The sequence below is a fragment of the Talpa europaea genome (assembly GCF_964194135.1).
Source record: "Talpa europaea genome assembly, chromosome: 10".
Taxonomy (NCBI): domain Eukaryota; kingdom Metazoa; phylum Chordata; class Mammalia; order Eulipotyphla; family Talpidae; genus Talpa; species Talpa europaea.
The window spans coordinates 94,472,653-94,491,008 of NC_140077.1; the positions used below are offsets into that span (position 1 = coordinate 94,472,653).

Consider the following 18,356-nt stretch of genomic DNA (forward strand, 5'->3'; position numbering starts at 1 on the left):
TCCATTTCCATGAAGCGCAACACAGGCCTAACTGATGGTGGCAGCAATCAGAATAATGTCCCCTTAAGGGTGGGGATTTTGACTGGAAAGAGACATGTGGGAGTTTTATTTGGGGGGGGGGAGCGTTAGAAATGCCCTATGCCTTCATCTTGGTGGTAGTTACATGGTGTCATGGGCTGAATGTTTGTGTCACCCCAAATGCCTGTGCTGAAACCCTAACCCCCAATGTATTCGGATATGGGTGGGGTCTTAAGGAGAGCATTAAGAGGAAATGAGGTCATGAGAGTGGAACCTCCTTGAGTGGAATTAGTGTCCTTGTGGGAATCAGAGAGAGCTTGCTGCCCCTCCCCAACATGAGCACATAGGGAGAAGTGGGGTTCTGGGGTACCCCACCAGAACCTACCTGGCCAACCTGCACCCTGATCTTGAACGTCCAGCCTCTATAGGACTGTTGAGAAATAAAAGTCTGTGGCTTACAAACCAAGTTGGGGTCTGTTAGAGCAGACTGACTAAGATGATGGGTGGAAAAAAACATGAAATTGTGCACTTGAGATCCATGTATTTGATGTATATATTTATAACTTCATAAAAATGTTTTGAAAATACTTTGAAATCTCAGGCACACACCTGTCAGAGTTTTCCTACAGTGCTCACTGGAAGTTCCCCAAATGTTGTAGGGCCTTGGGTGAAAAGGGTTAGCATACAGGGAGCGCTGGGGTCACAGCTGGCTGTTTCCAGCAGGCAGGCAGCGACTGGCCAGGGGTTCCCCTCAGTGTCTCTGTGCTCTTCCCGGCTGAGGACTGTTTTTTCCAGGGCTGACATTTCAGCCTCATTAGTGCCTAGTGCATGTAGAGGCGGGACCCTCACCAGATAATCTCATTTCTCCTGGGAAGATAGCTCCTAGCACATGTGTTACTGTGGTATGTATTGTGAAGGGCTCTTGCCTGGGGCTTGTGGGGAGCCCCCCAGAGCAGCCTTAGTAAAAGGAGCCAGGGCACACCACCCCTCCTCATTCCATGGCCCCACAGATGCTGAGGTGACTCTCCCCGCCACCCATGTGGAGCTCATTTTGTTTTTGCTTTGTGTGTTACTTTCAACCCACCCCTTTGGTTGCCAAGGAAACAGTGACGCAGCCTCGGGTGGGGCCTTGGGCTCAGTGAATGCGGAGTCTTTTAAGGCAATGGTGGTTCAGGGAGAGCTGGTGAAAGGGGGAGGAGGAGAAGGGTGACCTGACAGAAGAAGCAAGAGTTTGCTGCTGGCCCTCTGGACCGTGCTAGTCAGGATGCAACTTTTTACTCAGAGTCTCAGGAGATCCTCACTTTGGCCTTGTTACCAGTAGATTCAAGGTAGATGGTTCTAGAGACCCGAAGAAATAGCCATTCCCCATCCCAGTATTTGTGTGGTCTGGGAGTGTTGGTCTCTGAGGCTCCAGTAGGTCTAAACCCTCTGCAAACCATCAAGTAGGAACTAGGCAGGATGGGTTTCGGGGCATTGACAAAGAATTTGTGGGCATTTGTGGGCATTTGTGGGTGAGGAGGTTGACTGGGAACTAAGATTCAGTAGGACCCTTCTCAATGTGAGAAATGGCTCATGTTCCTCCAGGGATAAGTTCCTGCCCTTCCAGCCTTATATCCCCATCACCAGTGACATTGGGACCCTTGGAACCCTCGGGACCCTTGGGATCTCTCCAACAGTCCAACAGTCCATTTTGTCTTCTGAGGCCTCAGCCTGTAGGTCCAACAGCCTCATTCTCCCTGCCCAACTCTCCATTAGGCATCAAGCCTGTCCCGGCCACTGTCAGGCCCAGTTCCAAGGCCAGGAAGGTGGTTGGGGTGCGCCTACCTCAGGATCGTATCTTGGGGCTCCTCTTTTAAAAGCCCTGCTGAGACAAGCTGGTCTTTGGCCCTGGACTGAGTAATGGTGAGGACATTCCAAGTTGGGGTCTGAACCCCAGGCTGCCCTGCAAACTCAGGAGCACTGGGTGGTTGGGGCCTGGGGCAGACTTCCTCCCTTATACCCTCTTTCCAGTGCCTCAGTGTTCCTGCCTGCTCTTCTCTCCTGCTGCAGAATGCCAGCAGCTTGGGCTTCACAATCTGAAACTGAATGGATCATTTCCCACCTAACTTCCCTTTCTCTGTCATTTTCCCTATCACCCAGTCTCAAAACCTTGGAGTTATTTTTGATTCATTTTTCTCTTTATCACTCTTATCTAGTCACTTATCAAATCCTGTCAGTTCTTCTTTCAAAATGTCTCTAGCATATGTCCCTTCCTTTTTTTGTAAAAATAAGTTCATTGTCTTTCTTAGTATAAAAGAAAAATATGCTCAATATGTAGAAAATTTAGAATACCAATAACCAACAAGACGAAAATTAAAATTGCCCATAATTCCTCCGGTCATAGCAAACTATTGTTGTTCACTAGCCCCTTGCTCATATTTACACACCTATGCCCTTTTCTTTCTCTCTGTGTGTTCCCCATCCTGCCTGTATCACCGAGTCTCTGGCCTCCCCCTCTCAGTCTCTCAGACCCTCCTCTGGTCCATCCTGCTGCCACAGCCTATCTACCCTTCTCAAACCCTGCGTCTGAAACCTGTCGAATCTAGGGCAGCCACTAGCCCCCAGGAAACAGGTGTCCCTCTGGGGAGAAGCCCACAGCTTGGCAAGCATATGGCGAGTGGCTTCGTGTGAACTAGAAAGAAGACTCCCCTTCCTTGGAGGGGAGGCAGCTCTTGGGTTGGGTGAGTGGCTGGTGGGTGGAGTGCAGGCTGCATGGCAGCCCCTGCCTGCCCCTCCTGCTGGAACAGTAAATAACTGTAGGAGGAGTCCTGGTCACATCTGCCCTCTGCCGCCTGCATGACTGCCAATGCCTGCCTTATTAGCTACTGTCCTCCCTTCCCGGCGCTTCTTACCTCAGCTGCGAGACTAGTCTGCTCCCAAACACTGCTTCTCAGACTCTTCTGTGGCCATTCCTTGCCTCCTCTCCGAAGCTACACCTCTACACTTTCCCTATCCTGTGCTCTTCCTTGGAGTACAGGGGTCAGGTCTTGTGTGTCTACAGGGTCCCCCTCTGTGGGTGAGGTGCAGGCTATGAGAAGAGGAGATGCCTGGGCTGCCAGGTCTTCAACCAGATTGTTAAAGGCAGTCTCCTAAGTTTTCAATGTCACCTACTTATTCGAGCACATGAAGAGACTGCCTGTGCTGAGCAAGGCTGCCCAGCCCTGCCCCCACATACTGTTCCTTGCCCAGCAGTGCCCTCATGCAGAAGTATGCCTCACTGCTGAAGTTTAGGTAACACACTTTGGTGGAGAGCACACTTACATCTGTTCCCCGGGCACATAGTGGGTGCCTACTTGGGTTTTGTGATAAAAAGTCTGGATTTGGGTTCTGATTCCACCACTTTCTTGAGCACATCACTTAAGACTCTGAGTCTCACTTTTCCACCTGTTAATGGCGACTGAAGTAATTTTCAACCCCTCACTTAGGAAAAGGCTTTCACCATCCTATACATGAAGGCCTTTTGTGACCAGAACTGTGAACCTCTGGGAAGGCTGTCAGGACCCACCTCTCGGGGCAGCTGTGTTCCTAAGCGGTGAGCTGCTCCCTGCAGTAGTGGGTACATATCGGGCATATGCTAAATTCTCATGGAGTACTTAACAAAATGTGTTTGTAGCACCATCTCTACATCTTTCAATAGAAGATTTGCATAGATTACAACAGAACAATATGCAATGAAATAATAATATAATAATGTTGATAATGATAACAGAGCCCCTGCTCCGTGGCTGCTCTGTACGAAGAGCTTTTATAATCACTGTCTCCTTTAATCTACACAATAACTCTGTAAGGAAAGTACTGTTATTACCACAATTACACAGATGAGGAAAGCAAGGCTTAGTGAAACGAAAAACTTCTCCGGAGTTGTACAGCTGATGGAAGGTATGGACAGGAGAGGGAACAGGGAAATAAGCTAACTCAGTGAGTCAGCCCATGGCTTTGGAGGGTTAGAGATAATAATATATACAAAGTCATCTAGAAGAGTCTCAGGCAAATTGTAAGCACTCGACAACACAGACCTATTATTACTGTGTTGTAGGCCCATTATATACATTATTTTATTTAGTTCAAACCTTACAACAACCCTGTGAGGCAGGTATCGCTCTGTTCATTTTACATTTGGGGAAACTGACTATCCTACAGGTTCAGCCCCTCTGCTCAGGCCATAGGGCTGGAGACTGAGAAGCTGGCCTGGGACCAGGCTCCACAGTCCCTGTGACCCTTGGACCAGCTGTTTGGGGCTCATAAACCTTTTCCCAGGCAAATGGAACACTGTTTCATATAACATTGCTGGTGGCATTTCTATGGTCCTGGGAGCTGGAGGACCCTCACAAAGGCCTCTAGCGCGGCTTCCACCAGAGCCCACTAACTCAGAAGTCCCGTGCAGTTCAGGAGGCTGAGGGCTGGGAATTCAGAGCTAATGTGGGCCCTCCTTTTAAACTTCAAGGGAACAAAGACTTACAGAACCTATCTTGGCCTTCCCCACCCCCTCCCCATTTTTTTTTTTTTCCAAAGAAAAATGAAAGAATCTGATAATTACTTCTATCTACCACCCAACTGTACTAATTACCAACCTATTTCTTCACAGTGTGACAGACACCAGCTCTGGAAAACACATAGAGATAAATTAGCACTAATTGGTTTTCCTCTGGCTGTTTGAATTAGTATTTAAAGCTCCAATTACAAAGCAGAATAATTGCTATTAATGTCCTATCGCAGTACAAAAGGCAAGTTCTCTCGAGAACCAGCTCAGGTGTATTATTACTCTGATTATAGCATATTTAACCTGGCTCGTTAAGAGGGAGACACAGGGGACAGTTTCAATATGGCGGACAGGCTACTTCCTGCAGGGAGGAAAGCTTGAAGACAGACATGTGACTTGAGGAGAGAAAGATGGGGAAAGAGAAGAAGAGGTAGGAGGAAAGTGGGAAAAGCTGACACGGAAGCCTATGGGGTTTCTCAACTGCAGCAGTGGGTACATATCGGGCCTCCTATAAGCTCCGCCTGCCTCTTTCACTGTCTCCTGGGTCCAGCTACTCTACTTCTTCCAGAACCAGTCTGGTCCTCACCAACTAGGCCAACAAAGACCCAGTAGGCCTTCCCAGCTCCCATGTGGACACTTGGGGAACGGGGCTGCCAACAGAAGGATCTGTGGGATGTTCTGAATGCTGGCATCAGACTTGTTACCAGTGAGTGAGGAGGGGGCTCTGCCCTCCGCCCAAACCTTCTCTCCAGGTTGAGTCTCAGTCAGGGGCCTTAGGACATGGGGTATGCTTGTTGCTCCCACTGGGGAGGACCTTGCATGACTTTCTACTCCCTGAACCCTTCCTGGGACCATCTTCATTATTGTTCCTCTAATGGGGCCTTTCCTTTTTTGACCAGAGGACTCTGGGTGAATTGGAGAGAAGGGAGCCCAAGTGAGGCACCTTAACAGATTCTGTTACCAAGGAGGTAGCGAGTCTCAGCTTTCCTGCTCCTTCTAAGAGTTTTAAGGATCAAATGAGGGGAGAACTAGCAGGCTGTATAAATCACAGAGTGCCGTGTTTAACGAAGGGGCTTCTTCACAGCGGAACATGCTGCTTGTGCGAGGAAGCACCCCGGGCTGACGACAGCTACTCCTGGCTGCTCCTTACTTTGGTCTTTTCTCGCCTTTCAATAGCTTCCCTTCCTCCCCTTTGTCTCCTCCTCTCCTTCCACTTCCTCCCTTCTCCTGGGCCTCCTGGATCTCATATATATCCCCATTCACACTAGGATGTTAACAACTCAATGAGTTACCCTTTCCTAGAGCAGCTGCGTTTAAAAAGGGAGGGCTATGTTTAACCCAAAGAAATGAGTCACTAATGGTGAACTTTCAGGCAAACTGAGATGATATTTTGTGGGGGAGAGCGAGGATGTCACAGCACTCCTCAGAGCCCCATAGGCAGCTGTCTACTCACTGGCACACAGGTTTGGAGCGGCCCTGTGCCAGGCGCAATGTGATGGGAAGCGTTATCCACACAGGAAGGAGGCCCCACGAGAGAAAAATCCCCAGTGGGGGACTGAGGTCCCGCAAACCCAGCAGAGGCTGCTGACCCTGAATGCCGAGGTTGGAACATGGGGCTGGGGGACAGTTTCCATGCTGGAGGTAATGGCAGTGACCTTCTCAGCATTTGTCTCCCACCAGCACAGGCAGCTGGGGTTCCTGGGGACGCTCTGGCCAGGTGTCCCTGTCCTTCGGAACGCAGCCTCCTCAGGCATGGCACCGCCCAGCTCACTTTCCTAGATGTCTTACTCTATGGCCACATGGAAAGTAAACCCACATGCCCTTCCCCATAAGGATTCCCTAGACTGTTTCATTCCCTTCCCCATCCGCTGCCCTTCTGTGCCCTCTAGTCCCCCATATGCTAGGCCCTGTGAGCCCCACGCCCCCAGTCCTGCCAGCCTCAGTGCACTTCCCCCTGGGAGAGATGCTGCAGGGTAAGAGGCAACTCAGAAACCAGGTTCTGTTCAGCTCTGCCCCAGGTCAGCGTGTGGCAGTGTCTTCCACTGGACCATGACAGGGGGCTCTGGGTCTCTTCTAGTGCAAATTTCTAGAATTTCATGGCTCACCTCTCCTTTCTTCTCCACATCACTTTATCTCTGATACCCCACCTCTCAGCACCCCTCAGGGACCTGGAACCCCAAGAGCTTTGGCCAGGGGGTTCCCGAGGCGGGCCATGAGAAGGCAGTCTGCCAGGGAGAAGCCTCTGGGTGGTCCCTGGCGGGTGGGCCCAGCTGTAGCAGCCCAGGAAAGGAGCGTCACTGCAATGAATCCCTCCTTTACAACCATGCTGGGAGGGACGTGCAAGGGCCCGTGGGTGGGTGTTCACGTATGGGGGGGGGGGATTTCTTTTTAAGAGACAAGGTGGGTGGAATGGGGGAAGCCAGCTGGCTGTGGGCTCTATTTCTACTGACAAGGCTTTACCCTGTAGGTGTGAGGAATTCCAATTAAATATGCAGCCTATTTGTCTGTGTGTGGGAGAGGGTTTGCTGGGAAGGAGGGGAACGGAGGCAGCGTCTCTGCGGCATACCAGCAAACCAGAAATTAGCTCCGTTCATCACAGGCACACGGGGCTTCCCTCAGCCCTCCTGTGCACTCACAGGAGTCTGGAGAAGGAGACAGACAGAGGAAGCGAGAGAGAGGTTGGGGAGGCGGGTTCTCCAGACTTGAAGGGCTTCCGGAATCTCTGAGTGGGCAGGAAGGATTGCCCGACGCCTTGGCTCTTGGGGGGGTTTCCCGTTCTGGAGGCGCTGGCAGTGAGCTTCTCTGGCCCATCTGTCCCCACCAGGGATGGCCAGGGTCGTCTGGGCTCACCCCTGAATCATCAGGGGTCGCTATGCACATACAGGGGTGTCTCTAACTGGGGCAGTGTGTGGGTGTGGGCTGGGTATCCCCAGGGCAGGCACCAACATCTCTGCAGGGCCCGGGGGCCACTTGGATCCCTCTTTTTTCACCCCCACACAGAAAGGGCACTGAGGAAGCTTTAGTTATGGAAGCGTTTCCTCTGAAGTACCTCATCCTGAAATGGTGATGCTGGGGCTCACATGCTGGGTGAAAGGATTGTGCCAAGGAATTTTGAGTGTCCATGGGTCTCTAGAAATTATTGCAACCCTTGTGCCAACCTTTTCTTCCTCTTTTTACTTATGGGTGGGATTTGGTTTAAAATATGGAAGTTCTCCAAAGTAGAAAGAGCAGCGCTTGGGGAAGCTGGTAGATACAGGCTTTTAGCAGTAGCTTTGTGTGGCTTGTGGGGGTTTGCCATGGGTCCTGCCCTGAGACCCCCTGGATGGCAGTTCAGCTGGTTGTAGGGTCAGCTGGCCCTTCTGGGCATGCCAGTTATCTTGCTCTTAAGCCTTCAAACCATTGGCCTTTCATGTAGGTGACCACTTCATCCTTCTCTGCCTACCACTGTCTCCAGCCATCCTGTCCTTTCTGGGTTTTTACTTCTCTATTCTTGAGGCTGTTTCTCCCTCTAAAAATTCTGATTCATCCTGATGTCTGATTCCATGTCTTTTTCCCAACTGGTTAAAACAACATTGCTTATCACATAAGGCCTGACAGGTTGTAGAACGGGGGTGGGGGGGTGGGGGTGGTGTTAGAGAAGGGTTGACAGGGCATTGTTTCCAACCAGCGCATCTCAGGTGGTGGCCAGGTAACACAAGCAGCACCTAAACAGGGCAGTGACCGGTACATGGGACATGACTGGTGCAGGTGGGGGAACTGGGGAAGCTGGGGATGGGTCCTGGTTTGGATAAAGAGACAATGAGAAGGATGGGGACAGAGAGGGCAGGGGGCAGCACCAGGGGAGGTCTGTGGCTGCAAAGGAGGCCATTGAGCCAACAAGCTAAGTGGCCAGAGGAAACAAGCCAAAATCTGGGAAGGAAGTTCCCGTAGGGCAGACTGGCCTCCTTCCTCATGCTCTGATTTTTTTCATTCCTTCTACTTCTGTCTGATCGACCCCTCCTTCCTCCTTTGATCCCACCACTCCCCCCAGCTATATCTTCTCTTATACTTTGAGATTGGGAAAAAGGGTGTATCTGCCCCAGGGATGCTGTCTTCTGGGGAGGGAGGAGGTCAAGGCTTGCTTGTCTTAGCCCTGAAGAAGCGCTTCCTGAGTTCTATGTTCAGCTCCAGAAGGATGAGGGATTGGGCCTTGCATGGGAGGATACGCAGGTTCCCACAATGCTGCTGCGTCCCTCACTCTGTGTCCACTTCACCTCCTCCAGAGGCCAGGCAGGACACAGTGGTTTGGAGGAAAGGGCTGGCGGGGGTTGGGGGGGGTAGGGATCAGAGGAGGAGGAGAGAATCTAGGGAAGGTGAAGTCTGTCTGCTGTAGGAATGTTAACATGGTAAAAGCAGGCTGTTTGTGAGTGGTTTTTGTTTTAGCATTTTACAATATTCCCTAGGGAATAGGGCAAGGAGGGTGAAGACCAAATCACGTGGGAAAATTTTGCCCAGGGGGCCCTTTTGAGTGTTCAAGGGACACTGCAAATCTTTTGCTGCCAGGTGGAGCCTTAGAAGCACTCAAGTCTCTGACAGGCGAGCAACTAGCCAGAATCACAGCCAGTTGCTGGCAGATGGGGACAATGGGGTGTGACATGGTTGGGGCAGTAGCTCTCTGACTCTTTCCTCAGGACCTGGGACTCTAGATGACGTTCTCAGAACACATTTGGGTCTGCTCCCCACTGGGCCAATTAGGCCACATGGGCACATGGGATTGGTGGAGAGACAGTACCAGGCCCTGTTCAGGGACAGACAAACATGGCCAGAGGCTTGCTGGGCTGGCAGGGTGTCGTGTGGGTCCTCACAGACCAGAGACACCACTGCACTGTAGAAAGAAGTGCCTCCTTGTTTTTGCTGCTCCCTGAGCGGTGGTTAAGCAGCCCTCTGGGTATAACTGTGGGCCTCAGGCCCCGCAATCAGTCACCAATGTGAGCAATCAATCACTAAGGGCTTCCCTGAGGAGTATTTCTGGTTGGGAAGGCCACTTGGAGGACAGCTGAGGGTCATGGTGCAGCCTGTGGTTACAGTCATGGTCATGACTTTGGGGAATCCTGGAAAGACCAGCCCTACGGGGCAGGTAGAATTGGTTTTTAGATTGGGGAGGAAGGCTGTGAGCTACCTGAGCCAGGGTGCAGGTGGACTTGGGGTGTAAGAGGAGAAGGGAGGAGAGGGACCCATGGCCCTCAGGAGAGTCAGGCAGGCTTCAGTGGGGAGTATACTTGGCAGGATCAGCTCAAAGAAGGTGGGGGGAGGGTGGTAACTGGGGTGCAGGGAAATGTGGATGGCAGAGCTGCTCTGAGTCCCATCCTTCCTTTTGAGAGAAGGGGAGAGAATGCAGCCACGAGGCATTTCCCTGGCTCTAGGGGATCCTGGTAGGAGGCAGAGGGAATCCAGTAAGATAGACAAAACTGGGGAGGCTGAGGTCGCGTGGGAGAAGGTTTCTTTTAGATTTCTGGCTTCTCGCCCTTAAGTGAGAAATCACAGTCCATCTCCCGCATTTTAACCCCAAGTCCCTCTCCAGTTACCAGTCTGATTCTTCCTATCACCTATCCCTTTCTAACTCAGGGCAGGATAGGGAACTTGGTGGAGGAACCCCTGACAGCAGCCCCTTCCTTTCTCTGGCTGCTTCCTGCCTCTGGAATGGGGTGGCTGCCTCCTGCACCCCCAGATCTGGGTGCTCACCTGAACCTGGACTTTCTTGCTTGTACTGAGCTCATCTGAGCTCTTTCTATAGTGAGTGTCCACCTCACCCAGGTCCACTGCAGCTCAGCTCTGATAAGGTGACTATCCCACTCTCCAAGTATCCCCAAGTGTCCAGGCAGCCAGACCAGAGATCTCCCAGGTGAGAGGAGACCCTGTTGTCATTAAGAGGCCTTACTCAGACTTCTTTAGAGTCACTTACGGGTCATATGGGATATGTGTGGAGGAGGGCAGGTATGGCGTTTACTTAGGTCCCTTGGCCCAGGGCATCCACCAGCCTTCAGCTGGTGACCTGCACATGGGAGGAGTGGCTTCTCTCTGCCTTCCTGTTGTCCCCATTTCTTTCTCTGCGACCCTAGGAGAGGAAAGAGGCCCCTATGGATGAGTTCACTCTTTCTACTGGGGTGAACAGGCCTGTCTGGAGATCTGGGAGAAGGTTCTGGAAGCCCTGTCTTGTCATGGTCCTGGGTGCTAAGATGGGTCCCCAGCCTTCTCCCCCTGCTCTGCTAGGTCATCTGAAGGGTGGGGAAAGGCCCCTTCGGGGAAAGAAAGCCAAGTTCTTGACTCATTGTTAGCACCCCTCCGCAGTGGGTCAGGCAGTGGGTCAGGGCCTGCCATGGTGCTCAGAGTCGTTGTCATACTGTCAGAGGCTGTCCTCTGAGGTGTGAGGAACTCCAATTAAGCATTCAGCCGTCTGCCTGTGTGGGGGGCCTGGGCTGTGGAGGAGGCAGCCTTGTGCTGGCACGGTGACTAATCCTTACAACACCAATTATGAGCCTCTTGGGAGGAGGTGGTGGAAGGTGGGCAGGGGAGGGGGGAGGTGGGAATTCGGGGAGGCAGGGGAGGCGGGGGCTGGGGTTTCCTCACCAAGTCAGCTGCCTGGCTCCCTGTCAAGGCTGTGTAGGCCAGAGGAGAGCTTGAGATCCCAAGAAAGTAAGCCCCCAGGGCCCAGCATCCCCCTGAGAGAAATCAATTCCACTGCAGGGTCCAAGATACCCCATATTTGGATTCATCTAGTATTTTCTGAGGACCTCTAATGCCACAGCCCCTCAACCCCAAGGTAGCTGGTACTGGCCTCAACATACAGATAGAGTCTGAGGCTCAAAGAATATTGAGTGGCTTGCTAGAGGTCACCCAGCCAGGAGGTGACAAGGGGAGGTGCATATATGTCTCTGACTCCAAGTGTGCCACAGGGGCACCAGGCTCTAAGGGTCTTAGCCACCAGTGCCCCTCCCCCCAATGGGGGGGGGCTAAAAAGGCTCAGGGGTAAGGGCTGGGATGCATGCAGGCTCCCACCTGACCACTGAGAGGAAGAGCTCTTCTTTTCGAGGCTAGGCAGGATGGTACTGAGAGTGGTCATTTGCTGAGCCCTGTGCTTAGCCCTGGGAAGGTCCCACTCTCTGGGCAGAGCAATGTGACTAAAATTCAACTGCAGATCAAAGGGGCTAAGGACCCCAGAAGAAAACCTACAGTGTGTCTCACTGGGCCTGGCAGAAGGTGGATTTGAACCTGAGCCTAGAGCGTGTGTGCTGTGTGGAGCTTACTGGACAAGACCTGCAAGGGTCTGAGGTGGCATGGCCTGTGCTATGGAGTCAGCCTGATGCTCCAGGGGTGGGGTGAGTGTGCCCCCAAGACTCAGTCACTCCAAGAGAAGAACTAGGGACAGTGCCTATGAAGGAAGGGCTTTCCCAAACCCTAAGACTGCTGGGAAATTAGGTTTCAGGCCTCCATCCCTGAATGATGTTTTTCATGGTATTTTTGGCTTATGAAGCATAAGCATACAGAAAGCGATTAGCTATTTTTATTTTCTGAGGAGGACAAATGAAAGGAAACAGGCCTTCAACTACAGTGAGGGGATGTGACTGGATGTGCAGACCCTCTGGAGGGAGGAGGGCACTGCAGAGTGTTGGGTGCAGGTAACAGTAGGGTCACTTCCCAGGTATCTTGTGGAGGGTTGTAGTTCCCTTCCTCATTCAGCCTGGTAAGAATAAGGAGGGGTGGAGGCCCTTGTTTCTCTCACACTCTCTATAGCTTGTTGAGGCCCAGCATATCTCATGCCTCGAGATCCGCTTACAGAGCAACCAGGTCCTCTTTTCTCGCAAGGACACGCAGTAGGGAGAATGCCGGGACCAGAGGCCTATGTATTCCAGCCTACACCACAGATGGGGTGTTAGGGGGCTGCTTGGAGGTTCCACTGCTCTTCTGGGTTGCTCTCGAGAGGTGGGGTCCTGGAACTAGGAGGATACCCAGGGAGGGAGTTATGAGTCCTAAAGGCATAGACTTCTCTGCCATACACCCAGGGGGCAGGAGAGGTGCCTGGGGCAGGGGCCTTTCATAGCTGGAAGAAGTGGACAGAGGTCTCCTCGGATCCCAAGGAAGTCTAATGATCAGTGTCCGACTTTCCCTGTTCTAAAATGGCCAGAGGGCCTCCAGAGAGCTGCACACATGTCGAGTGCCTGCTGTGTGTCAGTCCTGTGACTCCAGCAGCCTGTGGGGTAGACGTGATTTCCCATGTACAGCTATGGAAAGTGGCTTAAAGTTCACAGTTAGCCACCAGCTGTGTCGAGGTTCAAATCTAGAACTCTTTGCTGAGGAGTGGAACAACCCCCTTCCCCCACTGTGAGAGGACAAATGACCCTTTGCCCTTGCTGGGTTGACCCTGGGTGTCCTTTAGGGAGTAGAGGTCCTAGACCCATCACAAGGGGTCCTTTCTGGGAAGGGAAGGCATCCATCCCGTCTCTATCTCTGTGCCCTGCCCACCACATTCAGTTGCCCTTGGCAGTGAGAGCCCCCCACCATCGGGCTTGGTCCCTCCTAGATCCTGTGGAGGAGTAGGGAGTTCTGTGGAGGAGGAGAGGAGGAAGGGGCTGGTGGAAACTCCCCAAGGCAGCAGGAACCGGGCTGGGAGTGGGGAGGAGGGACACGGGGGTGGGTTCCAGGCTTTTCCCCACACTTCCTCAGGGATCGCTTTACATAACCAGGGCTGCTTAGTCACCGCTTTTTACTTTTTTTTTGGAAACAATTTTCTCAGCATCACAGCTCCCGTCTCCATCCCTTACTAGTCACCGGTGCTAGGGAAGTCCCTTTTCTTCCGTTCCCTAGGCAACCCAGCACATTTGCCTTTCAAATGATCCAAGGCCTGGGCGGGGGTAGGAGTTCCCTCCCCCTGTACCCAGGCCTCCCACACAGCCACTCCCCGCCTCAGTTGGGGATGTCATGTGGCCCAGCCACCCAGAGATATTTGGGAGTCCAAACACCCTGACTGATGTCAGCCCCCACTCCAGACCCTCACATTTTCAGGCCTGGAGTTTGGCTCAGACTCAGGGCTTCCCAGCTCATGTCTGGAGGGACCATGTTGGGACTGGGGCATGGTAGGCTCTTCTCATTCCTCTCTTGGGGGCCCAGGACACCCCAGGCTGCCATCCTACCCTAAACACAGGGCCTACAAAGGCCTTGGTTCTTGCCTCACTGTCTTCTGGTGGAGGGGATTTGGTATAAGTTCTTCTTAGTCGTTCTCTCGACTCCCTTGCTAATTGCCCTTGGAGTTGTTGGGAAACAGACCTGGTGTGATGGTGGGGCTGAGGGGGAGGTTTTTCAGGTGGATCCTGTAGACACTGGGAAGAGGACCAAGAGGCTCAGGCCAGAGGCCCCTTCCCACCTTCCTCAGGCCTCTTTCAAAGGCCCTGGTGCCACAAGGTACCTGATTAGAGAGGGTTTGGTACGAATTAAGAGTGACTATGTGAGCGATAAAGATGGCGTTGCGCAAAATCACAGAGCACTTCAGAACCATTCACTTATTCATTCATCATATGTCTGTAGAGCAGGACATGCTAAGTGTTGTGCAGTCCCTAAAAAGCCTTGGTATCTAGACCTCTGCCTTCAGGGCATGAAAACACCCAACTCTTTCATCAGGGAGTGTTACAGCACTTCAGTTTTTAGAGATGGCCAGGGACCTCTTACAGATAACCTTATCTAGGCAGACAAGAGCTCTGGGAGGTCTTCAAGAAGGAATTCTCAACCTAGGATTCATGAACAGACTTCAAGGGGTCTGTAAATGACCAGAAATTGCGAAATTGAGTATTTTGTATGTGCTTGCTTATGTATTTCTCTAGCCAGAGGCCCATCACTTTCATTGTGTTGGAGTTAGGATCATGCCAAGGTTAGGGACCCATCCTGTTATTAGAGGTTGGCCCTGCTTTGGTCCCAAGGTACCTTGAGAATCAAAGCCCACACAAGCAACATGCACCACATGCCTTCAGGTCTGTGTTGTAGGCCTTAGAACCTCGCAATCAACTTCCCAGTTCCTAGTGCTCTCCTCTGCCAAGCTCACGAGGAAGACCCCCTGGTTCCCCAGCCTGCCTGTTCAGACCCATCATGGGCAGCAGTAACCCCAGGCCCAACCTCAGCCAAGGGGTCCTGGATTGGCACACCTGGTTCTCTGCTGAGCAGGGCTCCTGAGGTTGGAAGTGGGGGTGTGGGCTGGTTTCCCTGCTTTTCTGGGAAGGGGTAGGCAACCTGGGCTTTCTTTCCCTTATTCCAAGCTCACTTTGATTTTCTTTCCATGTTTAGATCTTTTCTCCATTATTTCTCAAGAATAAGCGAATGATGCCTAGCAATCCTCTTTGTGCTTTCAATCCTCTTTCCTGATGAGGAGAGATGGATGCAACCATCCAATCAGGAGGGGCAGGAAATCTAAAGAATCTAAAGAATGCCCTCAGGGTTTCTGTGCTGCCTCCCTCTGGTCTGGACCCTGTCCTGACTTTCTAGACTATGGTGGCTGGGGCTGTCCTGGGGGAACCCAAGAGGCCTTCTTGGCACCTGCACTCTTTAAGCAGCTCTCTTGGGTCAGGTGCCTAGGAAGGGGCCCGCCGGCTCTGGGTAGGATCATATCCAGGATTCAGCCAGGGTTCTCAGGCTCTGCGAGACCCCTGAGCAGCGATCCAGCAGGACCAGTGTTGCTTACTTAACACACTTGTTGTTCAAGTGCTTCTTGGGCTCTAGGAGTAGAGTATTGCACAGATCTGGGAGCCAGGTCTGGAGGCTGAATGACGTGGAGTGACCAGGGGAAGACTAGTAACCTCTCCTCTCCTCTTCCCTCCTCTTCTCGCTTCTGGGAGTCGCAGACACCCCAGCCCTAGATGCTGGCTGGGAGGATTCCACCTGCACCCCGGCGGAAATAGGCTCTCCATCTTTGTTGGCTTTTTCTGTTCCTATCACTGGCATCCCAACTACTAAAACTGAGTACGTGGTGATATGGACGGGGAAAGGGTTGTCAGGAAGACCTGAAGGGACATCTGAGGGTGCAGGGGAAGAGGTGGTGACCAGGTAGAAAAGTAACAACAACAACACACTTGGGGGTGGGTGAGTTCAGGACTCAAAGGCAGAATAGGGACCAATCTTATGGTTGTTTTTAAGATTTGTCATCAATGTCTTGTTTTTCAGGAAACTGAAGCAATGGGGTGGCAGGACAGGCCTCCTATTCTTGAGTGCTGGCCCTGCTGCCAGCCACTGGACATGACCCTGTAGCCAACCTCGCTCGAGTCCTGGGAGCCCTGCCAGGTTTGGGTGCTGCCAGCCGAGAGACTGATTTAGCGCACGCCTTGTTAAGAGAAGCTAATTAACAAACCTGCATTTAAATAAGCAGCCGCCCGGGTGTTTGTAACCACCGCCTTATTGAATTGTGACAAGTTATTAGCCCTTGCATGTTAAATGAAACAGAAGCATCCAGGAAAAACCCCTAAATCCAGTCGGCATAAAGCAGATTCCTGCTGAGAAAATGACGGCAGCAAAAAAACGGATCCACTCGCCGCTTTGGGGAGAACTCTGGGCTCCCTTCCTCGGAGGTTACATAATCGTCTGTCAACAGCGATGACACTGGGAGAAAGGCAGAGAGCAGAAGGGGAGGGCCATCAGAGGTGCTCTGGGGTCCACCTGGGACTTTGCTACCTTTTGGGGATGCTGGAGACTCAGCCTGGTCCAGGGGACTGAGGTGGACCATGGAGCATCTGCCTGCGGCCGTGAACTGGCCCCATGGGCTTGCCGAGCTGTGGCCAGGCCTGCTTGCTCAGGACCCAATTGAGTCCAGAACACTTTGTCACCAATTTGGCTTCACTTTTGGACAATAAAATAGCTTAGCATGGACCCACTAGGGCTCAGCCTCCCAACAGAGTTGGGCTTACTCAGGGAGTAAATGTCTCTCTGCATTTCCTTCACACAATGGCAAGCAGGGGCCAGATTCAGCTGTATCTTGACAATTCTCCTTTTTTTAAGAAAAAAATTCTTTGGCTCCTGAGTGTTCACAACCAAAGGCACCACGCTGTAGGCAATGAAATAGGAAGCTGCAGCATCCTGACAATCCCCTACGGGGTACCTGTGGGAAACTGGCCCCGAGCTCTCCTAGGTACCTCTTGGCCTGACCCCAGGATAGAGCCATGGCCATAACTAGATCCTGAGCATTCACCATGTGGATTTCAGAAAAGGCCACATCTCTGCGATGTGGAAAGACTATAAAAAGCCAGGACATGGATTGAAGAACATTAAGGTGCAGTATGGATTGGGACAAGTCTGCTGTGTGATTTCTTGACTATTATGGGGGGGGGGGCAGGGTTGTGGGTAATTGAGACAAAGGCCAGGTAGGGAGGCTCCCCAGTGGTGCTCAAGACTCAGATGGACTTAGCTCGGCTACTTGTCAGCAGCATAACCTGGGTGAGTTACACATCTTATCTGAGCCTGCTTCTTCATTTAAAATGAGAACAATGGGGCCTCCCCGGTGGCGCAGCGGTTGGGCGCTGGATTGTGAAGCTGCCCGCAGCCTCTGCAGCGCCGGTTCCATCCCCGGCTGCTCCCTGGCCACCGGAGGAGGGTCCCCCATGGCGCGCAGACCTCTCCTGCCACCCGCTGCTCCCCTCAGCAGTGTACTTCGGTCCTTCTGCCTGTTCTGCTCCCTGCTCTGGCTCTGGTGAATTCTCTCACCCTCGCGCACTTCTGACTGTACCCAGTGCTTGTATAAATAAATAAAAATAAATCTTTAAAAATAAATAAATAAATAAAATGAGAACAATGGCTGTAATACAAGTTCTGTCCGGCTCATAGTAAGCCACAGGCAGGCCAGGGAGTGGCGTTTCCCAGGCTGACTGCTGCTCAGAGTTGATACGAGAACTGAGGGTGAGTATGGACTCTACTCTTACTAGCTGTGCCTGCCCAGATAAAGTCAGCACCTTCGCTGAAACTTAGCCATCACCTGTCATACTCATGCTTATCTTGAAGGGCTGTGTGAGAATGAAATGCGATGACGGATTTAGAGAGAGTCAGAACAGAGTAGAAATGGAGCAAATCCTGCCTCTTTCATTTCTGCCTCCTACCCACTTGTTTCCCAGCAAGAAGCCCCCTAAATCATCTATTCTGGAGGGTTCTGGATTACCAGTACCTGAGAAAGAGTATTCTAATGCAGGTTTTCCTTAGAATTAGGATGGGACCTTTGGGAAGAGGCTAGATACATTTCTGGACCTTGAAAACCCGTCCATTCATGAGTTGCTGCGTTTGCCAGGCAGCTGGAGGGTGCGGAGAGTAAGCAATCTCTTCCTATTTGGTCTCTCGAACAGTCTTTAATTGGCTGATCACAGGTGATTCATCAGAGCACACACTCCTTACAAGTTCCACGACAGGCGGAGTGGCAAAGAGCTGCCAAGGAAAGCTGATGATCAGCTCTGAGGATAGTATGAAGGGACTAGAGCTGGTCTCTTTAATTCAGGGGAATCTTCCCAGATGCCTAACTTTGGCGGGGGTGTTGCACAGGTAGAGAGAGGGGCAATATTCTAGAAGAGTGGAATGTAGTGAGTGAAGTTGAGGTTTGGGTATTTTTTCCCAGACATATCACCTAGGTTAGTGTGAAGAGTTTGCATTGAGATAAGGTCAGAAGGGCAAGAATTACATAGGGCCTCAATATCTCAAACTGATATCACCTTGGGGACATTCTCCAAGTCTGGCAACTGGAATTTGTGGATGAAGGAGGATACCAGCATTTTGTTAGGTCATTTGTTTACAGAGTACGAATACCCTCTTCTTCCATCAAAAACCACCC

At 51.8% G+C, this 18,356-nt stretch overlaps 1 protein-coding gene across 1 annotated transcript in view; it reads right to left on the bottom strand.

Moving 5' to 3' along the window:
- The window catches only part of PEBP4 (phosphatidylethanolamine binding protein 4), a gene marked incomplete at both ends in the record, with an annotated part of 186,445 nt that overhangs the window by 52,283 nt on the left and 115,806 nt on the right, over positions 1-18,356 (bottom strand). The gene's annotated exons all lie outside the window — the stretch shown is intronic.